Raw genomic sequence first — 8,696 nt, forward strand, 5'->3', positions numbered from 1 at the left:
TCAGGACAAGGGAGAGGGTAGCAGTCGAGCTAAAGGAGGGTGCCAGGCAAACGGGTGTCCTGGTTTCGGCTGGGATAGGGTTAAATTTCTTCCTAGTGCTGTGTTTTGGATTTAGTAGGAGGAGAATGTTGATAACACCCTGATGTCTTCAGTTGTTGCTAAGTGCCCTCCTAGTCCAAGGACAGCTCCCGTGCCTACTGACTGAGCTAGGTACACAAGGTGGGAGGGAACACAGCCAGGACAGCCAGCCCAGCTGGCCAACGGGGTATTCCATACCATGTGACGTCATGCTCAGTATATGAAGGGTAGGCGTGATCCAGGAAGTACCGATCACTACTTGGTTATCAGTCAGCGCGGGTGGTGAGCAACTGCATTGTGCATCACTCATTTTGTATATTTTATCATTATCATCATTATTTTCCCTTTTTTTCCCTGTTCTATTAAACTGTCTTTACCTCAACCCACGAGTTTTTCCTCACTCTTACCCTTCCGATTCTCTCCCCGTCCCGCTGGGGGTGGGGGGAGTGAGTGAGCGGCTGCGTGGTATTTGGCTGCCTGCCGGGTTAAACCACGACAACGGGTCAGCTCGAAATACAACGCGGCCTTTAAAAGCTCGAGCGATTCGAACGCTTAAAATCCGCGTGAGGACTAATTGACGCGATTCTGAACGCGTCCTTCGCAGAGAAGTAAACGCTCTCGCTGGTGTCGGAAAACGCCCCGTCCCTTCCTTACAGCACCGCTGCCGGGAGATAACCCCGTGAGGCTGCAGGACAAGGGCGCGCCGTAATCAGCATCTACGCTCACGGATCCGCCGCCACAGCTCCAGCCCTTGCGCTGCTGCTGCTGCTGCGCATCTCGCTCGCTTGGCCGATAAAGCTGAAAGTGAAGCGTAAAACTTTGAAGAGTAAAATGAAAAAGAAAGAACAAATCTCAGCAATTCATTTTATGTAAATGTACGCGCACCTTTTTAGCATACGTACAATGAGAAGGCTTATACCGTAAAAGTATTTCATTTTCCTTTTGCGTTAATTGAAATTGCGTAGCTGTGAATTCATGCCGTTAAATTATCTACCTCCAAACTACACAGCTATCGTTTGACCAGGGGTTTTGCGTGCGTTACGTGACTAGGAGCGGCGCCGAGACCGATGCTACCGAACGGCCGGGGAAAGGCGCCGTCGAAAGCGAGACAGAAATAAAGGACTTCAGAGCGCTCTGCCAAAAGATCGGGAAAAAAGCCCGTAACGTTCAGTTGCCTCTCTTTTGAAACGTTTAGAGCAACTACCCAACTGCTTAAGCACGCCTAATAAATTATACGCTACGGCTATTTGGCAGTTGCAGTTTAAACAACGCAAGTCAGTTTGGAAGTTATACAATTTTAACTTTCTTTTTAAAATTTCATTTACGATAGAAAAATCAGTGAGATAAGAGATCTCCCGTATGGTTTTACTCTTTTTTTTGGGGGGGGGTGGGGGGTGGGGGCAGGCGGTGGGGAATATCAAATCCCCAGTGCTGCAATACATCAGGCTACCAAAAAGGACTGGCAGGTTTGCTAACGCTGTTGGCCGTACCCGAGCGTGCGGAGGAACGCGTCTTTACGATCTCTCGACCGTTACACCCGAGAACCAAAGATCAGCCGTACGTCGACTATCGGAAGACGTGCTGCGCTTGGGTCTGTGCAAGGAAATCGGCTTACCCCTTTTTTTTTTTTCCAGAGAGAGAGAGCGAAAAGTCTCCTTGCGGATGACTTCTACTGCCGAGCACGTCATCTCCGAAGATCCATTCTGATGGGAAGTTCGTAAAAGGCAACTCCTTTGAACGAGAAAGATTTCCATTCTGGAAAATCTCTTTCCAACCAAAGTCAAAATTACGCGCTGCAGGTTAAGGAAAAAGGACGCGATAGAAGCAGTAACTCACCAAAACCACATCAGGACTCTCTGTCGCTAGTTACGAGGCTGCTACCGCTTCTCGGGAAAGCCTGGAAAACGCACCGAAGCGACACCGATTTGTCCCGTGTTGTCCGCGCCTCTTCTTTGACCTTGATTGCTTTTAGCACAGATGCTAGCATCTCAGTAAGGTGTTCGAGTGCTCCTGTAAGGCATTTTAAACACTGACTGACTGAAAAAGCCTAAAGCTTTTATCGTGAAAACAAAGCCTGTTTCTCCCGAACATCCCAACTCTTACAAACGGTTCCTTTCCTCTTCTAGTCCAACGTTATTTTCACAGCACCCTTTCATAGCAAGCGCACAGAAACAGAAGACCGTGCTTGCAGGAAGAGAAAACAGACGGAGGGCAGCAAGCTTTGCATAGGCGTACCACGCTCCAGAACAGACCTCCTTTATTTTTAGTATTCGCGTTAAAATATTTCACGTTAAAAAATCACATAGAAGGAGAGCTGCCACGTTCCTCGTGTTAACTGTAAAGTCCGTGCTACAAGCACCTTAGGAAAAATGCAGACACGTATCACAGGCCTACCTCGTACTTGCAGACCACTAGGGATCCTTTCCACCTGTCTCGTACTTTCACGGCAGTTGACGTTCTGCTGAGAGGAAAGGAAAAAAAAAACAAACAACGTTTAGCACAAAGCTTCCTTTGCCGTGAAGAGAACAACTGAGTGGAGGAGAAAGTATTTGGCATCGTCTTTGGTGCAGTTGTTGAGACAGGCCACTAGAACTTCTGCACGTTTTAGACAACCGTGCCTTTTTTTTGGCTCATCGGCAGCTTTAGTTTCGCTAGAACTCGCTTTCCTAGAGACGCGCAGGTGACGGGCACAGGTACCTACGTACGTTTTCTCAAGCCTAAGTAGAGCCGCGATTTCCTCACCCGATACGTCCCAAGTGGAGTATTTTTGTGAAAGAGTACGGCAACCCATCCGTCCTCGCAAACTCGCTGCGAAAGAGGAATCCTTTTTTCCAGGCCGTTTCTCCAAACAGTCGAGATCTTTGAAAACCGCAGTTGTTTTAAAACATTTGGAGCACGTTGCCAAACAACGCTTGGCAGTAAGACTTTGACGTGTTTGACGCACGCAAATCTGGGGTAACTCGCTACTTGCTTCCTGTTGTCGTTGTTCTTCCTTCAGAAATTCTACTTGTAGCCAAGTTATTCGCTACTGGTTCAAGCATTTACCTTCCAGCTATTACCAGCGCGTTTACACAGGCGAGGAACTAAATCGCTCTTCTAAAACTACCCGAGTGAAAATGACAGCCACGAAAGAGGAGTGACAGAGAAGGAAAGGAGAGGTCAGGCAGCAAGAGAGCTCTGCAGGCTGCCACCAGTCAACATCGCACTCTTAAGGAAAAACAAACAAACAAACAAACAAACAAAAAACCAAACAAAAAAAACCCAAAACACACAAACACAAAAACCAACAACAAAACAAAACTTTGACGTTGTACCTTTCTTTTCTTTTGGAGCTCGTCCCTGTCTCAGCTGATCGTCTCGACAGAGCACAAAGTGCAGATGATCCGTATCCCGATGACGCAATGAACACGTGTTCAGAAATAGTCCAGATCTGTAAGACTGGTGTCATTTGTGTGGTTCCAAGCATCATAACTCCATTTTACTGACCAATGCATTTGTGAGGAAACTAAGTAGCTTTTAAACGTAGCCTCTCCTTGGGGAGAAAAATGCGTTAGGGAGTGAAAAAAAGGATGATTCAGAGCTCCCAACCATGACGGAGCAGCGGGAAAACTAATGAAAGTGAAGACCAACAGCAGCAACGTGAAGCGGCATTTGGCTTCAATTCTGATCACGTACTTAAGCGGCTCTCCAAGTCTATACCTCCATCCTATGGACGACTAGCCCTTTTTTGGAAGGACCAACTTTTGTCCTTCAAAGTGCTAGATTGAAGACTCCACTGAACAGAATGTGGATTGAGCCACAGGACAACGTGCCATCGACGCTCTAATGAAAAAAAAATCACGTAAAAATCAAGTTGAAATATCAGCTTCCATCGTGTCTCATTCATTACGTTTCTAGTAGCACCTGGGTGCTCCAAAATTCACTCTCCTGACACCACGTAGTACTACAAATTGAGTTACGCAGGTAAAAATAAAAGGCTCTTTCCAACCTGCCCGTAAAATCAGTACGAACAAACAGAAGAGAAACACTTGACCCTAAAGAAGGTCACAGGCAGCTCTTAATTTATCGTAGGTGAAAGCTCATTCTTTTCCCTGAAAGGAAAACGCTCGTAACTACCCAGGGACCGATTCGGGAACGAGGCACGCGCGCTCTGTTAACGGCAACTGTTCATCAGCTTTTCTGCACCGGCACAAATTTGCCTTTTCCCTGGGTTTGACGTGGAGCACCTGCAGCGTCCTTGAACGCGCCAATGTTTCTCCCCGCTCCCCCGGCCCCCCACGTGCCATTACCTGAGCAGCAAGCGGCATCAGCCACGCAGGATTTTCTTCACGTGACGCAGAAGGTGACGCTGGGAAAAGAGGAGGCACAAAATGAACCTGTTTGTCACACGCAGCCAACGGTGAAAACCCAGGGAAGGATTCTGCCGTGCGGGGCCGGGCTGTGCACCCCCGGAGCTCCAGCCGGCCGGTTTCGCTCCCCTTTGCCGGGTACCGGGGAGACACCGCCGCCTCGTGCTGCCGCCTGCCCCCCGGGGAGAGCCGGGGGACCCCCACCTCACTTCAGCCCTCGGGAACGGGTCCGGGAGAGACCCTCCACGCAAAGAGAGCGGATCCACGCGTGGCGTGGATTTAATCCCCGAGGGAAGAGGCCGGGCTCCCCGCTGGCAGAAGGACAACTCGCCTCCCTGCCGCTCGGAGCGCCTTGCCGGGGACAGCCCTGCCTGCGCCTGGCTGCTCTTCAGCCGTGCTGGGAGTGCAGTCTGGCCGACGGATGCTCCGGCAAACAGACACTGCAGCGAATCGCAGCTCCCGCTCGTTACAGCTGCTGGTAATTTTGCCTCTGGCTAAGGCATGCCCCAGACAGCGGACACCTCGTCTCGTTCCAGCTCCTGCTTGCTACGGTTCTGGCTAATCGAAGCTCCAGCTCTGCACCGTTGATTTCAGCTCCTTCTCCTTACAAGCTCCAGCTATTTGCAACAGCCTGGGCTTTTGACAAGGTCGTAAACCAACCGCCGTCAAAACTCGACTATTAGGATTAAATATCATAGTTGGACATTGTACAAGCATTAATGAGTTTGTACGACTAATTAGTTAATAACTATTCTAAGCAGTCGACAAGCAAGAGCTGGACTCGAAGAGGGCGTGCGGGGTCTGAAAAGCAGAGACCGCCTCTTCCCCCCAGAGACCACCGCAGACGTTGAGTTGGGCCTGGTGCATGCCGGCCTCCCGCACTTCGGGGTCCAGCAGGACCAGACCCGCCCCCCCCCCCCCCCCCCCAGAGAGGGTCCACGCACCCTGCCCACCCCCTGCTTTCCCCTGCAGCCCCCAATGCCCTCCCACCCCCCCGCACAAACGGCCAAACCGGCTTCTGCTTTAGGCCCCCAAACCAGCTCACTTAGCGCCCATTTCTGAGCCCAAAAACCCAGCTGCTGCGCCTCTTCTCAAGTCCCAAAGGTGCCCCCGGGGAGGGCAAGCGCTTGCGTGATGCTTCGGGCAGAAACGGGGCTGAAAGGTCCGATCCCGGTGCCGGGGGAGCAGAGGCGAGCTGGCTGGGACCAGCTTTTGCTCCTGGAACAACCCCAGGTCCCTGCTCCGAGGTCCTCCCCTTGGGGCCCTGGGGTGGACCTGTCCCTCCCCTTCAAACGCTCCAGCAGTTTCGGGGGCAGAAGGCCGTTTCTAAGCCCTCTCTCCAGCAGCTCCTCCCTCGACTCGGCCCGCGAGGCCCCCAGTCTGCCTGCAAGGAGGGCTGGGGGGTCTCCGGCCCCACGGGGCGAAAGCGGGGACTCGCAGGGAGGGTCTGTTTGCACACAGCGCCGCCCCCTCCCGCCCCCACGCCCCGGCCCACTGCGCGGCCCCCCTAGGGCACGCAGCCCCCCCCCCAACTCCCCACTCCCCAGATGCTCACAGCCCCTCCCCCGCCTGGAGCCCCCCCAGACCCCGTCCCCGGAGCCTGCAGAACCGCCCCCCCCCCGCCACAGCCCGGCTCCCCGGGCCCGCGGCCCCTCACACTCACGCTGCGCCGCCGCCTCGGTGCAGAGCCCGCCGCGCGGCCCGTTGGAATACCGTCCGCAACCAATCAGCGCGCGGCTCCACCGGACCGCCCGCGCGAGGCACGCCGGGAGTTGTAGTCCCCATCCGGGGACCGCGCATGCGCACGGCGCCCCGGGGACCGCGCATGCGCACGGCGCCCCGGGGACCGCGCATGCGCACGGCGCCCCGGGGACCGCGCATGCGCACGGCGCCCCGGGGACCGCGCATGCGCACGGCTCGCAGCCCCTCCCTAGCGTTTGCAAGCACTTCCCAGCCCCAGGACCCCCGGAGCTCACAGCACCCGACCATACCATTTTCCAGCCCCCTGGGAGCCCCACTCTCAAGTCCCGCCAGGACCCACAGCCCCACTCCCCAGCTCCTTGGGGGACCTTGATCTCGATGGTCCGGGAGTCCTCCAGGTGTACTCTCTGGTCTGGACGTCCGTCTCTATGATCCGGCGTTCCTCCAGGAGTACTCTCTAGGCCGGACTTTGCTCTCTATGGTCCGGCAGCCCTCCGGGGGTACTCTCTGGTCCAGCTCCCGTCACTATGGTCCGGCAGTCCTCCGGGGGTACTCTCTAGGCCGGACTCTGCTCTCTATGGTCCGGCAGTCCTCCAGGGGGTACTCTCTAGGCCGGACTCTGCTCTCTATGGTCCGGCAGTCCTCCAGGGGGTACTCTCTAGGCCGGACTCTGCTCTCTATGGTCCGGCAGTCCTCCAGGGGGTACTCTCTAGGCCGGACTCTGCTCTCTATGGTCCGGCAGTCCTCCAGGGGGTACTCTCTAGGCCGGACTCTGCTCTCTATGGTCCGGCAGTCCACCGGGGGTACTCTCTAGGCCGGACTCTACTCTCTATGGTCCGGCAGTCCTCCAGGGGGTACTCTCTAGGCCGGACTCTGCTCTCTATGGTCCGGCAGTCCTCCGGGGGTACTCTCTAGGCCGGACTTTGCTCTCTATGGTCCGGCAGTCCTCCAGGGGTACTATCTAGGCCGGACTTTGCTCTCTATGGTCCGGCAGTCCTCCAGGGGTACTATCTAGGCCGGACTTCGCTCTCTATGGTCCGGAAGTTCCCCACGTGCACTCTCCGGTCCGGACGACCGTCTCGATGGTCCGGCAGTCCTCCAGCTGTACTCTCTAGGCCGCACATTTTCCTCTATGGTGCGGAAGTCCCCCGGCTACATTCTATGCGTCTGGACCTCCGTCTCTATTGTCCGGAAGTCCTCCAGGTGTACTCTCTGGCCCGGCAGTCCGCCATCTCTATGGTCCGGGAGTCCTCCAGCTATACTCTCTGGTCTGGACTGGGCTGGGCTCTATGGTCCGGAAGTCCTCCAGCCCCTCTCCCCGACCCCCTAGGGCTCGCAGCCCCCCCCGGCCCCCCCGGGATGCACAGCCCCACTCCTCGGCCCTCCCCACTCCAGTCCCCCTCCCCAGATGCTCACAGGGGGAAAGGAACGGCTCGGCCTCAAGCTCTGCGGGCTGCCTGTGGCCCCTGCAGAGCCGACGATCCTCGGCAGCCCACACGCGGGGCGAAGCTCACAGCCCGAGAAGGAGTCACGGGGGGCCGCCGCTCCTGCCACAACCCTCCTTCCCAGCCTGCTGCTGGAGCACAAGGCACTTGAAAGCAGCAGGAAAGAACAAGGAGGGCCTCGCAAGATGGCAGGAATAACGCGGGCAGCCTAAAGCGTTTAGCCAGGCAGGGCTTGCCACTCACCTTGTGCCGTGGTCGAATCCCAGCCCGCAACTCAGCACCACACAACCGCTCACTCGCTGCCCCCTCAGCGGGAGGGGGGAGAGAATTGGAAGGGCAAAAGTGAAAAAACTCCACTTGTAAGGGAAAGGGGGGGGGGGGGAAAAACCCCAAACAACAGAGAGAAAAACCCCAGACAGACAAGTGGTACAAACGAAAACAAGGGCTCGCCGCCAACCGCCCGATGCCCAGCCAGCCGCAGCCCAGCAGCGGCCCCCCCGCCAACCGCCCCCCGAGTTTTATTTCCTGACGTCATAGGGCCTGGAACACCCCCTGGGTCCGCCGGGGTCAGCTCTCCCAGCGGTGCCCCCTCCCAGGCCCTCGCGCACCCCCAGCCCGCTCGCCGGCAGGGCGGGGCGAGGAGCAGCACAGCCCCCGGCGCCGTGCAAGCGCTGCGCAGCGGGAACTCACGCAGCCCCGCGTCACCGACGCCGTTCTCAGCACAAACCCAAAACGCAGGAGGAGGGCGAGCGGGGTGGGAGTGGGGGGCGGGGGAGCGGGAGGGGGGTGCCAGAGTTTGGGCGGGGGGCAACGGGCAGGTTGGCGGGGCAGGCAGCACCCCAGGGGTCCGGGCCCCTCAAATGGCTGGTGTTTCACCCCAAAGCTTCCCCAAATCGGGGGGTTTTTTGCTTTTCTATAATATCAAAACTGGGGTTTTTTCCTTTTCCAAAATATTCCGCTTGGAGGTTTTCCAACGCTTTTTCACAACAAAAATTGGCGATTTTTGCTTTTTCGTTTTGTGCATGAAAATGGGGGTTTTTTTGCTTTCCGGCTGCCCAAATCCTGGTGGATTTGGCTTTCCCGGGAGCTCCAAGTTGGGTATTTTTCCCCAAAAAATGCGGGG

The 8,696-nt window shown here is 55.9% G+C and overlaps 1 long non-coding RNA gene across 1 annotated transcript; it reads right to left on the bottom strand.

Moving 5' to 3' along the window:
* Positions 1 to 408: 408 nt before the first annotated feature.
* LOC142077294 (uncharacterized) lies at positions 409 to 5,080 on the bottom strand. Its single transcript, XR_012671695.1, has 5 exons — positions 3,393 to 5,080; positions 2,473 to 2,539; positions 1,915 to 2,088; positions 1,694 to 1,809; positions 409 to 876 (listed from the first exon to the last, which is right to left on the bottom strand). It is a non-coding gene; the product is annotated as an uncharacterized LOC142077294 (long non-coding RNA).
* Positions 5,081 to 8,696: the final 3,616 nt, after the last annotated feature.

Source organism: Calonectris borealis, unplaced genomic scaffold (genome assembly GCF_964195595.1).
Source record: "Calonectris borealis unplaced genomic scaffold, bCalBor7.hap1.2 HAP1_SCAFFOLD_198, whole genome shotgun sequence".
NCBI lineage: Eukaryota > Metazoa > Chordata > Aves > Procellariiformes > Procellariidae > Calonectris > Calonectris borealis.